Source organism: Rhinichthys klamathensis, unplaced genomic scaffold, assembly GCF_029890125.1.
Source record: "Rhinichthys klamathensis goyatoka isolate OS25496 unplaced genomic scaffold, OSU_Roscu_1.1 h1tg000024l_1, whole genome shotgun sequence".
Lineage (NCBI taxonomy): Eukaryota > Metazoa > Chordata > Actinopteri > Cypriniformes > Leuciscidae > Rhinichthys > Rhinichthys klamathensis.
Genome location: NW_026606575.1, coordinates 74,547 through 94,295, shown reverse-complemented (window position 1 = coordinate 94,295; position 19,749 = coordinate 74,547). Strand labels below are relative to the sequence as shown.

The window sequence follows — 19,749 nt, the reverse complement described above, 5'->3', positions numbered from 1 at the left end:
CCCGGAAGTGCCTGCCCACAGTCGTCTCAATGAATGGTTCCTGCAGCTGGGGCACCATCATTGAGCTCCCTGCCAGAAACCTACCCCTTTCATTCATGAACTTACCAGTTGTGCTGCGCATCACCGCCACCATTGGTGGCGGCGGCAAAAGCTTCCCCCTGGAGGGGGCCGTCACCACAACTCTGCCCGCCCACGGCCCTGGGATGAAAATCCAAGGCTGTTCATCCCTCTAAGCCATGCAGGGCCACATCTGCCTTCTGGCCAGAGCCTACTCTGCTGCCTGTCAAGCTGGATCCACTCTCAACACAATGGCGGTCCTCCGAGTGTTTCAAGTCAAACTCCTCTGCACTATGAATGAGTCCGTTCCAGACCTTGCTGCTTTCAAGGAGCTGTGCAGCGCAAAAGACCTTGCTCTGCGCCCTACTAAGACTTTGGCCCAGGCAATCAGCCGTATGATGGTCAGTTTGGTGGTGCTCAAGTGCCACCCAAAGTGCCAGTCCTAGACTTCTGGGGGCCCTAAGCAACACTTTGTAAGTGTTCATTACCCGTTCATAAAACCCCCAAAAGGAAACCCAACCCCTTAATCTGTTCTTTCAGAGCAGTTTCACTGTTAAAGAATCAACAGTCTAAAATTTCAAACAATAGGACAAATACAATTGAAAAAAGATCAAATTAAATAAACAGATTAGCCTACTAAGCGAGAGTACCGCCAAGGCTGGACCACCTCCCATGAACATTGGTCCCTCCCCCAAGTGTGGCGGCCAGCCCCTTGCTACCCGAATCCAGGCTTAGTAAGCCACCCCCCACAAACGTGAATCTCAAGAACGGTCTGTGATCTGCAAATTAAAGTATGCGTCCTTCAGATCCACTGATAAAAACAATCCCTGGGTCAAACCTGCAAGAGGACTTATTTCAAAGTTAACATTCTGAACGGCTGTCTTATCAGGGTATGGTTCAGACATCTCAAATCGAGGATGGGCTGAGACCGCTATCCTTCTTTGGAACAAGCAAGTTGTGGCTGTAAAAGCCTGACTTACCGTGGGATGTGGGAACTTACAGAACCCTTCGCAAGCAGAGCTTGTACTTCGGCTCGGAGGACGCGAGCGTTGTGCAAGCGAACTGGAAAGTAGCCTAATCTGATTGTCTCCAAAACCCAATTTGACACACCCGGAGTGGCTGCCCATGCCACGGCTTATGTGAGGAGAGGCTGGAGAGTCGTGAGAGATAGGTCACCACGCTGTGGTAGGGAGCTGATGCTCGTGAAATTCAATTGTTTCAAAGATCCATGCTGACACACCCGTAACGGCTTCCCAATATAAAGTCCTACCATTTGGAGTGTCCATAGCTCCATGCGCTTTTACAAAATGTGTGGATGCAGCCCCCTCCCCCCAGAGACAGATGGGAGTGCATATCCTGAATTACTTAGACAATTCTCTGCTCTATAAAGTTCTTTTTTTTTCTTCCTTTAAGAAAATGTCAGAACCTTTAAACTCAAAGGTTTATAAAACAAATAATATCATTGAGTCTGTTGTAAAGAACCTTACATGCTTTTATATTGACAAAATGTAATATTGCATTGATTTGTGTAACCTAATTCAATCTCTTTTGATGTCCATTTACCCCCCTTGTTTTTTTGTTAAACAGATAATTTAATCCGTGCAGATCTACACTATAACGTTTATATTTAAATTAACAAAAAACACAAAATTGTCAAGTCTATGGACGGGTTATTAAGCGTCGATTTAATGATGTTATTTCGCAGTATGTCCCTCTACTGGACGTATCAGGAACAACAGGGTCGTAAAACTGCCGGGGCGTAAAACTGCCAGGGGCGTATATCTGCCGGCTCCAGGTCTGCAGCCTCCCCCTACTCCCAGCTCTTGCACATTCTTTGCTTTTCCAGCATCTTCTGCATATTTGACTCCTTACTAGCAGTGACTATGATGATTGTGAGATCCATCTTTGATGGTTTAAATTGTTCTTCTTTTTTTTTTTTTAAATCATGAATTAATTTAGTCCTGCCCTTCAGAGGCTAAAAAAGATATTAGCATGTAAAACAAAATAAGAAAAATTTAAACCACCATCATCTTGCTCAAAAGTTTACCCCTGGCTCTTAATGCATTGTGTTGCATTCTTGAGCATTACCTTGCAGATTCTGAAAGATGAACAATAGGTAAACGTATGACTGTGACTATACATTGCAATCATTTTGTAAGGTTTACAATATTAATTTAAGAGCTCAGTGTTGAGACCTTTCGCCAGAATTTGATTGACAGGAGATCTGACCAATCATAATGCAGATACCCACCATTTTTGTCCGACAAACAAACCAAACCAGTTAGTAGATTAAAGTCAGTGGACTTGAACTTGAAAAATGTGTGATTTCTTTTTGCAGTTCTGATTTTAATTCATGTTTAATTCGTGCTATAACTAGAAGAGATTATTAGTTAACGTGCTGCTTGAACTGAGGCCTACACATTAAAGCACCACTTTATTTCATACCAAAAGTAGGCTGCTCTGTCTGGTATGTTGGCGCATTGTCAGTGTCCTCTTTGCTCCGCAATATATTTTTCACTGTGTGAGAACATGAGTGAGAGCGGAATGGCGTGTCGGACGTAGCAACAGTAACTAAGAGGGGCGGGTCTTTGTGAAAGGTCAATTTCAAATCATTTAAATCTTTGTGGACTCGGCCGGACCCGACTCGGACGTTAAAGGGGTCATATAATGGTACATGCACTTTTTCAAGTTGATTGTACTGAAATGTGTGTTGGCAGTGCCTGTACACAACCATCATATGATGATAAAAATCCATCCAGTGTTTTTTTTTTTTTTAAATCTCCTTTAATTTTTTCCCCTGTCTCAAATCAAGCCGTTTGCCCCTCCCACGATTGTTGATTGACAGCAGTGTTTCAACATAGACCCACCCTGAGGGAGCTGTCATCATAGTCCGCGATTGTTGATACACTGAAGCAGAATGGCGTCTAAGCGATAGTGGTGTTCTGTTCTTGTGTGTAATAACGAACACAGCAGTCATTTTGATGTTCCTAAATCAGAACCACTGAAGACGCAGTGGCTGAGTTTTGTTTTCGAAGGGAATATTCCCCACGATCAACGTCAATGCATTCATGTTGGCGCAGATCATTTCTCACCAGACTGCTTTATAAATGAGGGTCAGTATAAGCTGGTTTTGCTAAGAAGCTGCTCCTGAAAAAATAATCGGTACCAACTATTCATGTTCCTGCTGCACCTCCAGAAGAAGTGAGTGTAAAGATTTATTAACCTTTATATTAATCTTTGCAAATCGCTTGCACGCTTCACGATGAATCATGCTAAGGTTTACACTCAGGGTACATTACGGCATGCTTTCTATGTACGACGTTCTCAATATAATTCATAATCCCACGTTTATAATAAACAACGCGTTATGGTTTTTGTGTTATTACAAACTGTGTACGTATAAGTTACATCGGTAAACACATAGCGTTCGTATCTCACTACTCTACCCTGCCAGTACATACAAAGATAGATTAAAGTGACATTACGTTAAGCAACCATTCAGAAACGTCCTGTTCGAGCCTTAATTGTCGAACTTCTTCGGGGCTGTCATCTTGTTCCGGGTCCGTCTCCGGTTCAAACTGATACAATTGCACAGATGTGTCCTCAGAGACTCCCACTGCCATTCTCTCTCCAAAATATACCCTCAACTGTTGTCAAGGCAACACTCCACATGTGTTGTGTCAAAACGCCCGCAGAACAGAGGGGCGGAGTGAGCGAAGCTCATTATCATTAAAGACACATGCACTTAAACGGCGTGCTGAAAACAGAGCTGTTTTTGACCAGGTAAAATTAGTGTTTTCTTACAATACTATTGATAATTTTTAATTAAAGTATATTACAAACTTTTCATTTAGACCCTAAAGAATCAAATTAACTTGTATGAAAATGGCATTATATGACCCCTTTAAAGCCCCGTTCACACTACACACGACCAAGCGACGCGATACCATTCCTTTCAATGGTGAGCGGGCGACTTCCGGCGACACGCGCGACAGCGACCGTTGGCGACTAGATGGGGCGTGTCTGGCGACGCGACAAAGTTGAGAAATTTGTAACTTTATGCAAATGAAGAGCGATTTTCGCGAGCGACAACCAATAGGAGTGGAGCGCACGTGATCCTTCTCCTCAGCCCCTGGGCCTGCAGTGATAGCGGCAAGAAAGCTGATTCGCTGTCTTTTGGATGTCATACTAGTCAACCAGTAGTGGGAACGCCCACTAGCGACCTCATCGCCAGCAACTGGCGACTTGCAGCGAAAAAGTCGCGTGTAGTGTGAACGGGGCTTAAGGACTCGGACTCAAGTCCGACTCGGCCCTCTTTGGACTCGGACTTGGACTCGATTTCTTAAGGCCTTGGACTCGACTCGGACTCGACAAAGGTGGACTCGGACCCAACACTAGAAAGCATATGTGTGTACTTTATTGATATATCACAAGCTCATTGGTTTTCCATCGCGGCAATCCGTGTTAGCACCTAACCGCCAAAGTTCATTTGCGATATGTATAACTAATGCTTAAGTACCATTATAGTGTAAGTAATATCTCTGGATGGTGATTTATATTGTTATTCACTTATATTTGTGTATATATTACATTATGTGTAGTTTCTTTTTCTGCCATTACTGCCTATAAGGACACATATCTTTCATATCTAATGCCATGTCTGAGCTCTCAATGCCATCTTGTGGACAAACTAAGTACTGCAACAACTTTAATAATGTAACCTGGATTATTGCATATGTGAATGTTATTGATTTATTTGTATATCTAATATTTATTGTTATTTTTTTATATTTCAGACCACTCACTGTTACCATTCAAACTGAATCATCAGTAAACTTAAAACTCTGGTTCAACTGAGTCTTATGTGTTCTTGCCGACACACCAGTGCGGATACAAATCCACCTGTTCCAGCACAAATACAGCCCTTACATAAATCTCCAAAACACGGACAATATGAAAACAGAGCGCTTGCTGAGGCACAGAAGCTAACGCCGGTCATTCCGGATGTGCTTTTATCCTTTCCTGGTCGTGACGTCACCCACCCCTGACGTTCACTCTCGCCATTGGACTAGTTGAGTTCAGACGCAATCATGCGGGGGCGTTCCCAAAGGGTCATAGACACAGAGCAAGTTCCTTAGAAAGGGAACAGATATTTTCCTAATTCTGAGTATCTGAATTGTTGTGTAGGCTAGTCCACTGCTAGTGTACATATAGACATTTATTTCAAATCTACTTTACTCTTTCTCCGCCACCGACTGAATTTTTCAGATAACCATATTTTCAATAGGGGGCGCTATTATGCATATTCTGAAAGAGTACAGAATCTCCGGATCAAAACACAGGGGAATGAGAAGCAGAATCAAGTGATGGAATATTGCTTATGCAAAAAAGTAAAACAACAGCATTTAAATCAAAACTCCCTAACGTTACCGAATGAAATGTCAACCCAGAAAGGGTTAACAACTGTGAAGCTGTGGGAGAGTTGATGGACTCGATCTACTTAATTTATGTTTTGATCATTGTTCCGAATCCCATCCGGATGTAGTCTTTGGTAAAAACATTTTTTTTCTAAATATATTTTTTTTAAACTTACCCACATTCTATAATAAAATGTTTTTTTTTTTTTTATGGAAAGAGTTAAAGTACAGTTAAAGGTATATTTCAAGTATAAAACATTAATACCTAATAGGAACATAGTATATTTAAAGTGCAACAATAATATGTATAGTAAACTAAGTATAATTGTATGTTCACTTAAAGAAAACAAATAAGTATAATTGCAGGATACAACTACTAAACTAGTAGTTTACTAAGAGTATACTTAAAAGTGTCCTTTCATAAACTAAAAAAGTACTACAAGTATTAAAATAGTAAACTACTAGTATTCTTATAAGTTCACTTGTAGTACAGATAGTACTACATACTTGATACTTGATACTAGATACTTGTAGTACAGTACAAATGAGAAACATAGTTGTAAACTAGTCGTGCAAGTTTGCTACTGTAACACTTAAAGTACACTTAAATGTATTTTATATACAAAAAGTCAGCCAATTTAGTCCCAAACCATATTGAAATAGTACACTTACAAGTTTACTACTAGTACATTGGTATTGTATACTTACTACATAAAGTATACTTAAAAATATACTTGAACATTACTTAAGTATACTTCATAAAATGTATACTTCATAAAAAAAACTTTGAAGTATACTTTTTCATAAGGGAAACTATTTGAAAAATGTCGAATGAATTCTTGAAAATGTAGAAACCTATGATCCCTGACATAATGGAAATTTCACTTTTTTTCTTTGAATGAACACACTTTTGTTAAAAAAGCTTGTTGTTTTAATCCATAAACTGTAGATTACTTACGGATATATTGACTGGCATATGCTTCTTTGTTCGGTGCCGATATCTTTATCTTGGCATATTACTCCTGAAAATGAGCAAACAACTTTAGCATTACGCCTTATCGAACGTTATCATTTGAAATGTAGTGAGCAGCCCACAGAAAGTCCAAAGTGCAAAGTTTATTAGTGTAGCCCAGTGGTAAACTTGGCTATTATAGTGTAATGGTAACCCAGTGGGTTATGATTAATCTCTCTTACTCTCAAAAACGAGTCACATGACTATTAAAAAAGTAAACGTTTATTTACTTTGAAATAAATAATAGGGGACACCTGATTTCTAAATAAGGAAATATAAATTCATTATACATAATTAAAAGGAGATCGATATTTGGTCATTTTATTTCATGATAGTAATTAAAACGAAAGTTTAAAGTTTATATTATTTAGCTAAATAATATTACCAGAGGTTTTATGCAGATAGCCTTTTATTACTTTATTCTTACTGTTTTTATGTTACTAATTTTATTGGTCATTTGGGTATTCACGCTAGCCTGACTTCGTCATACTCATATTCTAGTCAGAATGTGAGTCTGATACTGCTCCATAGGACTTTGATTATGAGGCGTGTCTTAACCGAACCAGGAAAAAAAACCTCTGCACTCAATTGGATAGACCTACAACCAATGAGAGCAACGCAGTAAGTCAACTACTTTGCATAGCACAGTTGTCAACTACAGAACTCAAATGCACGCACGCTGGAAGAAGTAAAATAACGAGTGTTGCTTCTTTTACTTGGTCCTCTATGAGTGCGACCAAAGGAGAAACCACAACGACCACAGGGTTTTCATTGCGTCCCATCTTCTTAGTGACCATCGGAGCCAGCTGATAAATTCAACTTTTGCCGAGTTCCGTAGGAAGGACGGCAAACACATCTTTCCGATCGACAAATGCCTTGATTGCAGTTCTCTGTTCGTCTTTTAAAATGAATTCGCTGTCGATTTCTTTTACAACAGACGCGATAGCGGAATCTATACATCTCAGTTCTCCAGCGACAGTCATCTCTGAGGGAAACCAGTTAAGCGCTCTTTGATAACGTGATGATTACGTCCCAGCAGATCATCTGTCCATCATCGTATAAAGCCCGCCCTGGCAATTTGATTGGCCCGAACATTTTTTGACTAATCATAATTACTCCTCAATGGAGCGAGTCCAGAACGAACTTCCCGACCAAAAAATGTTGTGGGCGGGGTTCGGGCTGGCATCCAGGCTATATTCACGCTGTATAGTCAATAGTGTTTGGCTGCAGATATACACGTGACCTGAGGAGAGACATGTGTGAGGAAGTGGTGGAAGTTTTTTCCTCGTGGTAGTCGTGTGGAGCACGGGACGCTGACACGTTGAGAAGGAAAAGATAAGACGCTAGAAAGTGCCGGTAACGCCGATGAAACTGCGCGGGAGGCTCAGAGAAGAGGACCGCGGACTCGGGATGTTTGTGAGCCGAGAGACAGAGTGAGAAACGAAGCCGGAGACCCGTCTGACGGAGCGGGAGAGAAGGAGCGGGAGCCGTGATCGGAGGGAGCCGAGATAGCTAGCCACGGTGGGCGAATGCTAGGCGGAGCTGTTGGTTAATCGCACTGCACCTGATCGGAAAAGCTTTTATATTTTATTTGCCAAGTTCTGTTATCAATTAAACAAGGGCGTGACCCTATTTTTTTTTGCTAAAATAACAACCATCTCTGGGTCTCATTATTTTTAAATATTTTATTGTTAAAAGTTTTACAACTCATTATACACTTATTAGGTGCACCTTCGTGGTATCCACCTGAACTACATCAAACCCAAGCACCCTACATTCTCACGTAAGTAACTCACAGAGTGGTTGTACGGGTGCTACATTTGTAACATGATCTATATGGCACATATATATTTTTACTCGCATGTAAATTTGCTAGTGATATCAAACAATTTCTACTACGTCTCAACACCATAACTATATCTTTGAACACTTGCTTATTATAAAACAAAATAATTATTGATTAAAGAGTAGCCTACTTTGGCTCATTGCTCATTTAACTGCCTACAATCAGAATCTGGAGGGCAATGAGGGAATGACAGATCACATGAGGGAATGAGAGTTCATGAGGGAAAAGTTAGTTAAGTTAGATTTTAGACTCATAGATCCATTTGAGTGGTAATGGGAGTACCAAGGCAGTTTGTAGGACTCTGTACAGAGGTGAGCGGCACCTTTGTGTCTCATAACAAACTCAATCCAGAAGAGGGCGCTGTCCAAAGGTTTAACTGGCTTGTCTCTGTGCAGATGAGAGAGTCTCTGCCATAGATATCCATAATAAAGGCTGAATGTCTGGTCCGCACCTGGCGGCCATCTGGTCACAGGCAGCTCGCTCACTCGTAACATTGTGTTTTAATGGTGCATGTACTTTTTAAATAACCATAACTTGTTCAATTTTCTACCGATTTTCAAACGGTTTGGTTTGTTATAAACGTCAGAGATGTAGTTATGACCAGTGTTTGGAATAACGCCGGGGTAATCTAACCAATTACTTTTCCCGTCGTTACAACGCCGTTAACGTTACTGGACGTTAAATGCGGTGCGTTACCACGGGCGTCAGTTTGGTTTGAAATGTGCTGGGGATAGAGACGCATTCGTTAGTGCATATTCAGAAGTGCTGGGTACAAACTTGTCATACTGTGCTGCCTCTCTGCTCAACCCGTAAATAAATCCATCGATCCGCCAATGTTGTTTGAGTTCTTAAATGGTCTAGTGGTAGATATTTTGCCAAGCGTGTCAGAGGTTACGGGTTCTAATCCACGCTAGTATAGTTTTTTTTCTCTCATCAAAACTGAATATGTTCATAAGTGGTTACAGTCTATATCAAGCAGGGAAACGTTTGTGTGCATTTTATTTTGTGATTTCACCGGATTGAATAGAGTCTCCACAATGGTGATAGATTGAAGAGCGCGTCCGAGTGAAGACTGCGTGCGAGCCACAAGAGAACAACTGTATATGCAACTGATAGCAGCGGCAACGAGCGCTCAGCTTGAGTTCAAAACCAAAACAATTTAGCGCTAGATCTCTTATTTAATAGCGAACTAAATGAATGCTCTGCTAGTTAACTGGAGATGTTTTATTTATTTGTTTCAAAAAGTGGTGGGTACAAAATGACTCATGACAAAATCGAAGCCTATGTGCGTTACTATGTATTGATTGAATAAACTGTGTAATCCGAACGCACCCCTGGCTCACAAAGCTAGTGAGGAGGTGGGTTAATAAGTGCAGTGAAGTGAAGTGCAGGATAAACCTCTTGCTTTCTGTCAACGTGCAATACATATAAAAAGTTATGTACAAACACCTGTCTGTTCTACTCATTTCAACTGACTTGTGAAAACTGCAAAAAAAATTCAAATTTCTTTGACATATAGCAACTTTTTTTTTTTACAGTAATGCAAATAGTTACTTTCCCTGGTAACGAGTTACTTTTATTATAGAGTAATTGAGTTACTAACTTAGTTACTTTTTGGAACAAGTAGTGAGTAACAATAACTAATTACTTTTTTAAAGTAACGTTCCCAACACTGGTTATGACACTGCATACTTATGAAAAATAAGTGTATAAATAAATAATCATCCAGAATTATAGCCACGTTAAAAACGTTTGTAATAAACCAAACCGTTTGTAAATCCGTCAAGATTTCAACGAGATAAGAGTATTTGTGTCTGGCTGATCACTCATCTTACATCAAGTACCACAGAGCCTGCCAGAAAGCTTGCCTGTGACAAGATGGCCGCTGGTCATGACGATCTAGGCTGCGTTCCAAACCGCATACTCAAAGAGTAGGTACTTAATTTCAATGAGTACTTACTTAACCACCGCTAAAAGAGAAGGTACTTTATAGCCAAATCTCGTTGAGTATGAATGCGATCCGGACATCATACGCCATGTTGACGTTATCATGTGACCTACGACGCGTTTTCACAAGCGCAACAACTTAAAAGATGAACGACACGTTTAATTCATCTATCTGTAAATATCTTGAAATGATGAAACTTGCTCATTTTGTGGTATTGTTGAAGAAACAGCTGCCAATTTATTTTATGAATACATTTAGGGTTGATTTAAGTTGTTATATTTTAAACCCTACTAATGTGACCCACAGTTTTATCCTTATAATGATTTTTTTTAAGAAACCCCAAAATCGTCATCTCTTGAATATGTTGTTAATTTCTTTATTTTATACCCAAAAAGTTTCTCCTTTAAGTTTTCCTCTTTTCTTGATGAATTTACCTCTCGTTTCATCCCTCAGACTTATAACAACAAAACAATTTTTAATGTATTATGAAGAACTATTTAAAGATATTTAGCCTTGTTATTGTTCTTTTTTCCTGTGTATAAATATCATATAATGATGTACACAAACCAATTGATCTTTATGTTTTCTGTTTTGTCATTATGATTGTTCATTGTTAGATACAACTATGGTATCTTTCCATGATCTTTATGTAATAAGTTTATAAGTTTAAATTATATGAGCGACAGGTGCACTAACACTTCATAACATCAGTAACTCGACAGCACAACCTAGAACAGTTTTCCTCTGCGTTTTCTAAGGTCTGCACAAGGAGACGGGCCGCTGCTCGAAGATCTCTCCTTTGGAGAAAACTGTTGACTTTATACTCGAAAAATGTAAGTATCGCTCCTTAAAAATTAATATTACCTCAGAATGAATTGCATTGTTAGCCCACCCCAAAACTTAAACAAAATAATATTAAATGCTGACCAATACTTAATTATATTACTTTTTTTATATACTAAAAATGATATAATGTAATAAAACAAGCAAAATGTAATTTGTTTTGTCATATGAATTATGCATGAATACACATGAACATCTCAATTGTCAGTCAAGCAATGAATTAATGCATACATTAAATAATTATATTTTATATACTGACAACAATAAGAAACATCAATAAATGAGTAAAAGAACAAATAAAAGTAACCATCACACAATAAACAAATGCATATACAATTCAACAACACATGAAACAAATCTTTATTCAAACTACAAGCATGTATTTACAGGCGCTGAGCCCCACATCTACTGCCATCTCAACACAGCGGTTCCCATTCTGCGGCTTTACTCTGATGAATTCACCAGAGGTGACCGTGCCTTCGTGCCGGAGCTTGTTGCTGCGCTGCGCTTCACAATTTGAGGCGATAAGGGCAGATGGAGTGATGGAGCGTCTCATCCATGGCACCGTTTCCAGGATTCAGCTCTGGGCTCCTCATCCTCAGTGCTCACATCAGTCTGAATAAAAACATGTTTAGTTACTTTATAGATTTGTTTATTTACCTTATTTACAGCACATTTGTCTAATGTCAACAGTGTTGACAACAGTGAATTAATGTTATCCTATAATAATGCCACACGTATCACTCAGATGTCTTTTTCATGTTGTGATGTGCTCATCTGCAATATGTCAATACTTACAATATTTTCCTTTCAGATGTAAATAGACATTTTAAATAAGCGTGTTTAAGATGTATGTAAATCCACTTTAGAGACGTTAACGTTACGTGTGCTAGAGCTCCCCTGTTAGCTAGCTATACAAAACATGTTTTTACAGCAAAATCACAACTATACTATACTGTCTAACTACTTTACACCTTCAACAGTTAAAACGTCTACTCTATAGTAGTTTAACACTTAAGGAACCGTGTTTACTCACATTTGAAAACCCCCGGCGTCGCTGATCTCCGTGATGTTTGATAATGACGTATGCTCTCGCGTGGCCTCCTGGGATAGAAGAGTATCCATCGGTTAAGCACTCAAAAATCAGGCCGGAAGCAGTAAGCCATCCGGGAACTTCTCGCCTACTCTTTTATGAATACTGATGTTTCGAACGTACTGCTTCCTTCACGTACTGTTTTCGCCTACTATATAGTAGGAAAGTAGGCATATTCGAACGCACTTAAGTCTGAATCTCGCGATAATTAGTACGTCAACCAGGTAATTCTCGCCTACTCTTTTGGATTCATACATACTTTTTCGCTCGCCTACTCTTTTCCCATACTAAATAGTAGGGAAGTATGCGGTTTGGAACGCAGCCAGAGACTCCGCCGTAAGACATCTAGCCTTTATTATGGATATCTATGGTCTCTGCATTCTCAATCTGTAAGATGGTTCATTGATTACTTCCTGTATGGCTGCATGCAGTGTGTTCTTGTCAGTGTTGCCAAGTCCGCGGTCTCCCTCCCACCCCGAAACGCGATCGGCTATTTTTTAAAAAGCAATTGGCGGGTTTTGTTGTGAAAATTTGGTGGCATCCCTGGTTCTTGTTTAAAGTTGAGATGGAGAGTATCTTGGCTCCTCCCTTGTCTTGTAAACGAAGAAGATTGTCATGCTGGTAAAAAAAAAAGAAGGAAATTCAACCACTGGAATACCATGGTACAAAGCATCTTGAACCCCATTGGTTCTGCTATGTGCAACAATTTTTTAGTCTTTGGATGCCCTAGAAGATCGTTCTGTGGCATCCAGTCAACCAGTAATGTGTTGTTCCCCAAAGTAGATGTTTTTTTTTCCAGTGTATCTCCAAATTACCTTTTGCGGGAGCTGAGCAAAAGCAGTAGCTATTTCTGCTGTAAAATCATCTGGTAGGGCACTGATAAACGACCCTAAAGACATGATGATGACTCCATGCTCTCCAGAACTTTGCATGAAATCTTCCAGATAATGTGCAAGGGCCTTCACTGGTTTACACTGAAAGCCTCCAATGTAGATGATATTTGGCATTGTTGGACGTGGAAAATCCAAAACAAAATCAACCCTCACGAGCCATATATCAGCCCTCCGGATAATGCACATGTGGATGGAAATATTTGTCACAAAGTGCTTGGTACTGTGAAAAATTAAAACAGCTGTTCTGAATGTCCATTAGCAAACAGAAGAAAACATTTTTTACTCTTTGGAAGAAGTAAATTTTGCCAGCGTTTTCAGATCCTGTAATAGGGATGTAAGACATTGGTGAGGGAGCGACGTCAAAGTGTCCCTCACCAGTAGCGGTACATCTCACATTATATACCATGGGTAACTTGAGTTCATGAGCCAGGAGAATGCCTGCACCCCATGCCGGATCAGTAGGCATCAGATCATACTGTTTTTCATGCAGTGCCTTCATAAATTCCTCACTTTCAAATATGTTTGTTATAAGCTGACATACCATTTCATGATTTTTATGAACAGCGTTGAATACATCCAGAAACAGCCGTACAGCGCTAAGCCAATCTTAGAGCAAATCTTCTACTAATTTTTCATCCATTCCTTTGGTGTTAGGTATGGTTATAGACTTGTAATAAGTTGAATTCTCCTTTACGAACCAGCTATTATAGGTGCGCATTACATCAATGCTGTGCCCTTGACCATGTTAAGCCTTGATGAGGATGTCCATGTTCACCGAGTGACTTCCCTCCACCACCAAGATTTTGCCACCATTACAGAGAGAACCAAAAAGGACTACGACTGTTATCCAGAGAGACAGAAACCATATTCTTAGAAAATGGTGTCATCTTGCCAGTAAATTATCAAATAAATGAATTACATAAATTTGGACACTATTATGTTATTATATGTAGTCGACACTGTGCAGTAGAGATGAAATGGTATGAAAGGGACATTTTTTTTCCATCCAGGACCTGTACTCTTTCAGAGTGAGGAGACAGGCAGAATCATTTCCATTTCGAGGGAACATGCACTGCATCAAAGTATTGATGCTTTGGGAACGCCTCTGCTTGATTGTGTCTCAAACACGTGTGAAATCAGTCCAATGGCGAAACAGAACATAACAGGCAGGTGAAGTTACGACCAGGAAAGCCTAAAAGCATATCCGGAATGACTGGCCTTTTATCCTGTGTCTGATGCTTACAAATACAACCAGCCTGATCTTGATTTAGTAGGTTAGGCAGGAATTATTCCATTCTGCCATAATTGATGTGAACAGTCTATAGTAATTTATTATATTTTAATTTAGTAATAACCCCTTTCACTTCATCTGCTGTTATTTCTTCTATCAATGTATTATTTTGCTCATCAGTGAGAGTAGGCATTTTAGAATATAATTTTCTATAAAACTTTTTAAAAAACATCTTGAATATTCTCTTGTTTGGTTTGTGTTGTGTAGGTTGCAGGATCCCTGATTTTATGTATTGTTTGATCTGCTTGTGTTTTTCCTTCTTCTTAATTTCAATGCTTTTTCTCTTTTTTTGTAGCCTGGATGCCAGCCGAACTTAGCCCCACCCACAACATTTGAGGATGGGAAGTTCGGTCTGGACTTGATTCGTTGAGAAGCAAGTATAACCGAACCAAAGCTGATTTATATGATAATGGACAGATGATCAACAGTAACGTAATCATCCAAATCAACGTCACCAAAGAGCGCTTGGGTTTAATTAGTTTACAACAAAGAATGGCTGCCGCTGGAGAATTAAGATGTGTAGATTCAGCCATTGCGTCTGTTATAGAAGATGTACACAGCACATTCATTTTAAAAGAGGAACAGAGAACCACGATCAAGGCATTTGTCGATCGGAAAGATGTTTTTGCCGTCCTACGGGATTCAGCAAAAGTTTAATTTATCAGCTGGCTCCGATGGTCGCTAAGAAGATGGGGCCCAATGAAAACCCTGTGGTCATTGTTGTTTCTTCTTTAGTCGCACGCATGGAGGACCAAGTGAAAGAAGCAACCGAAATGGGCATCACGGCGATGCAACTCGGCATGCACGACGAGGTGGACATAACCAGCGGTCGTTGCCAGCTCCTTTTCGGAAGCCCGGAATTTTGACCGTTGCTCTGATTGGTTGTAGGTCTATCCTAATGAGTGCAGCAGAGGCATTTTCTTTCCTGGTTCGGTGAAACACGCCCCATAATCACAGCCCAATGGAGCAGTATCAGACTCATATTCTGACTAGAATCTGAGTATGACGATGCCAGGCTATATTTCATAAAGCATATACATTTATTTTCTAATTTTTTTAATTAGTTGTAATATTTTTGGGTGCTTTCTGCCCTTATATTCTCTTTCTAACAATTACCTAGTTCTGGCATGAAACTGTAGATGGTGGAGGCTGATAGGTCTTAAACTTATTGGTAGCAATCATGTCGTTATCTACATAGCACAGCTGATTGGTTGCTGTTGCATCAGCGGCTAATGAGCTTGCTCCTCAAACATTCAAATACTTGGCATTGTTTGCTGTTAACAGTCTGCACCGAGCTTTCAGCTTTCATATGTGGCTGTGTAAACGTGTTCACTATAAAAAAACTCAAACACAGCCAGCCATCTAAAAAACAGATTCTTTATTTCCGACTGCGTTTAAGAAAGACGCGGTGTTAACACCTGAGGTTTCCGTTTGTGGGTAGGTGCAGTGGTTAAATTGGGCCGGGGCTCTCCGGGGCTCAGCCCCGGCACATAAGCCTGCTCGTTTGTGTCCTGATTTGCCTGTTTGCAGTCAGTTGCCTACGGGAAATTATGTCACATAAAATTTGATGAAAGTGATGCTTTTGAAAACATATTTCTGATAATAAATGAAAAATTTTAGAAATGGCTTGTCTATTTTGTCTCGGCGGAGCTGAGATGAGAACAATCGGAACACGGCCATTTTCTTGTTCAGCTGCTTAATCTCGTCGTCAGTCGACCATGATCGCGCATGTGCATCTAGGTGACACGGATAAATGTACGCAGCAATATATCATGAATGTTCCTGGGAGATCCGTAGTTGCGCTTTGCGCGCGATGTGGAAGTGCGCAAAAGTTCCAGAAATGTACAAAAAGTCCCCTGGCCTTGAATGACAAGGTAAGGACAATACGACTAAATAAAAATGAAATAATCAAGACTAGGTTGACCATGTGATTTTTTTCAGGAGATGTTTTGAGCATTTTACTTCAGACACCGGATTATCAGCAAACTGCCAAGAGAACTGCTAGCTGGCTACTCAAAATAAACTAGCAATCTATTCAGTCAGCATATTTGTGTTTGATCTGTGTGAATTACAGAAATATAAGACTTGCTAGACCTTTCTTTTAGCTACCAAGCAACCTTTCCACAAGGATAGATTGATTTTATTTTTGTGACTTTTGCATACCTTGATGTGAAATGACGCAGAGTAGGCTGTGTGTGTGTGTTAGTAGTAAAGAGAGAGAATGGGAGCAGTGTTGCCAGATTGGGACGGTGATTTCCAGCCCAAAAGCTCACCAAAACCCGCCCACTACAAGAAAAAAACGCCCAAAATTTTACTGCCAAAATAATGTGATATAATTTCATTACCATGTCATTTAAGGTTGATAAGCACAATTTGTATCTCCTTAAAACAAAATAACGATGATAAAATAAAAAACAAATAAATTTTCCAGCAAAACAGATCAAAACAGGGCAATAATTAAGGAGAATTAGCCAATATGACTAAAATGTCCAGGTGGACACTGTCAAAACGGCAATCAAGAAATGAACCGATGACTTTAACCCTCGGAAGTACACATTGCAGAACATAATGCCTAATTTAGCAGTCAAAACAGATTCATCGTTGATTCAAACCTTTTTCAGCAGCTGTCAGGGACAAGTAGAGTGCAGTCTGGATGGTGTAAAGTTGCAGATGTTTGGTTAGGCTAGTGTGCACATATGACATGGACAGGAATCGTCCCATATTTGATTTCAATTCAAGTCATTCAACTGTGCTCTCCTCTCAGAGTTATATTCACTATAGAGTGATCTCCTTCCACGTGTGTGTTTTTTAGAGTTGCTCACTACTGTACACTCTTTTGTATAGTAGGCTATGTCACTTTGCCTTAGCGATCACTTGAATACAGCTACAACTTCTCGCGCTCAATCGCGTCTGCCTGCGGATCGCTGATTGGCTAAAAGTGCGTGCTCGTCGTCGGTGATGTCAACACTAACGCCAGCTGACCCTGCATGAGCGTGTGTGTACAGTAATGTCATGATGACTGATTTTATGGACTTCATGCACTTTAGTTTCGTTTTTTTAACCAATTAGACTTTAAAATGTAGATGTTTGAAAACCGCCGAAATGATCCCAAACCAGCCCAAATTTTGACCACCCGCCCAAACCCTTTTTTACCCGCACAATCAAATTCAAAACCGCCCAATTGGGCGGGAACCCGCCCAATCTGGCAACACTGAATGGGAGAAGGAAGTTTGTGTGAGGTGGACCTGGTCATCACAGACCCTGTTGCTACTGTCATATGCTGCACTGTCTCTTCATCTGGCACATTATGTTTGGCACATTGTATGGGTCACTATACCATAACAAGGTAATACAATGTGTAATCAAGTGATGACTGATTAACAGTAATGTAAATGCTAAATGTCCTAATACCTGGTGATACTACAACAATGCAAAGTATATGCTCTTATCCTTGCAGTTTTTCAATTATCATCATGTAAGACTCAATTTCTCCATTTCTTTGCACAAAACTCTCCAGAAAGTGCCATTTAATGGTTTATTTTTCAAATAAAATTACCAGGGGGGCAAACCCCCACCCCCATAATAAATCCCAATTTAACCCCTGGGTAGGTGTATGAACAAAATTTAGATGGCAAAAAAAAAAACACAAAAAGGAAACACGTTCCAATAAATGTACAGAAACGTTCCCAAAAATAAACCAAAGTATACAAACAATCTGTAAGAATACTTAAATCCGGAATAAACAACGGCAGTGGCTTTTTATGCTTTCTGGATAAAGAACAAAACACAGAAACATTATTAAAGATACATTCTCATAAGCCACAAACACTTATAAGATCAGAAGTAACATTTTACACTCTTCACATTACCAGTGACATTATTATATTCATTTCCATCTCTTAAGATAGAGTATTAATAAACTTGAATGAACACAGACATCAAAAACAGTACATAGCTCTTAATCTATTTTCTTTGAGTGAATATAAACATTTACAATCAAGAATGACACTCCCTCTGTGAAACGTTGGACCGCACTAGAAAAGCACTAGTCCCCTCTGATATTATTTTATCAAAAGAGAAATTAGTATTGTTTACTTTCTCCTCAACAACACCACATGAACTACGACACAAAGATTAAAACAACACTCAATGATCACATGGAACAATTACTCACGCTCAATCTCTGTCACTGCAGCCTGTACGATCTCGTCACATCGAAATCTCTTGCATTCGAAAGAGACACAGAGTCGTCAAACACCTGAATGAGGCTTTCCTCTTTTCTTTAGGAAAAACGGCGTGTTTTCTAAACTCACACACTGCAGCTCATGTGTGCTCAGGGATTTCTATAGTAAAACTTTTCAGTTATTCTTCCCTTTACAACTGCACTACACAAATGCGCCAGGGCGCCCTCCAGAGGCGAGAAGGCACGACTACAGTCTATTTTTGCCCTGGTTACACATCAGGCCTGGCTGCAGGATGAAATGACTGAGGGGGCATGTGAAATTGTTAAGGGGGCTTAACTTTATACCATTAATGAACAATGCACACTGAGAACTCGCTTTGGAACGACATATTTTTAAATGCAGCGCTCCCTAAAACACTCCATATTTTACAAACTCCAAATGTATTGTTTTACTAGTGCTTATGTGTATTTAAATGTCTGAAACCTAAAATAAACATTATGAGGTTGAAAACACTGCATAGTTGTGATATATGTAAGCAATGTACATTATGCGTCAATACTTACCGATAATTGCTGCAATAATAGCTGCTGCTCTCTGTCCTGCTTAAAATCATTGTCAACGCGATTTGTTTGGAACTATTGAGAGCTACACGAATAATGTGATCGCGCGGCGGCGAGATCACTGTAACAACCATCTATGTTCGGAACTCTCATATTTAACGGCTCTGGTTCGCGCTTAGTAGATACCGCCAAGGCAAGTTCAAAACAAAGCACGTGCGCTGTACTGTGATTGGTGGCTCGTTTGACCAGTTACGTTTTTATCCACTCATAAATAAAAAGGAACGACAGATTTTGAAAATGTAGTAGAGTAAAAAGTAAGATATTTGACTTTGAAATGTAGTGGAGTTAAAGTAAAAGTCTCCCAAAATTTAAATACTTGAGTAAAGTACAGATACGCAAAAAAGCTACTTAAGTACAGTAACGAATTACATTTACTTCGTTACTGTCCACCACTGAATGGAAATGTATTCGATCCCATTCGCCGTGGGCCGGAGTCTGTTGCCGTGATGGTGGCGGAGCCATAGACAGTAAAAGAAATAGACACAGCGACCCCGTAGACTTCAACAGAGAAAAGTGAAGTCAATTAGAAGCACTCACTTCCTGAT

The 19,749-nt window shown here is 39.8% G+C and overlaps 2 protein-coding genes and 1 pseudogene across 4 annotated transcripts in view; all 3 read right to left on the bottom strand.

Annotated features, from left to right (window-relative positions):
• The window catches only part of LOC130077632 (UDP-glucuronosyltransferase 2A2-like), a 34,954-nt gene extending 28,434 nt beyond the window's left edge, over positions 1-6,520 (bottom strand). Inside the window, exon 1 of the mRNA XM_056242932.1 lies at positions 6,433-6,520. The gene's annotated coding sequence lies outside the window, so the exon portion shown is untranslated. The remainder of the gene's footprint in view (positions 1-6,432) is intronic.
• LOC130077642 (UDP-glucuronosyltransferase 2C1-like) overlaps positions 1-19,749 on the bottom strand; it is a 45,503-nt gene that overhangs the window by 6,323 nt on the left and 19,431 nt on the right. Inside the window, exon 1 of one of the 3 annotated variants that reach the window (XM_056242943.1) lies at positions 6,433-6,519. The exons of the other annotated variants lie outside the window; for them this stretch is intronic. The gene's annotated coding sequence lies outside the window, so the exon portion shown is untranslated. Of the gene's footprint in view, positions 1-6,432; positions 6,520-19,749 lie in introns of those variants that run through there. 3 annotated transcript variants of the gene reach the window in all.
• LOC130077725 (UDP-glucuronosyltransferase 2A3-like) lies at positions 8,527-13,914 on the bottom strand (annotated as a pseudogene).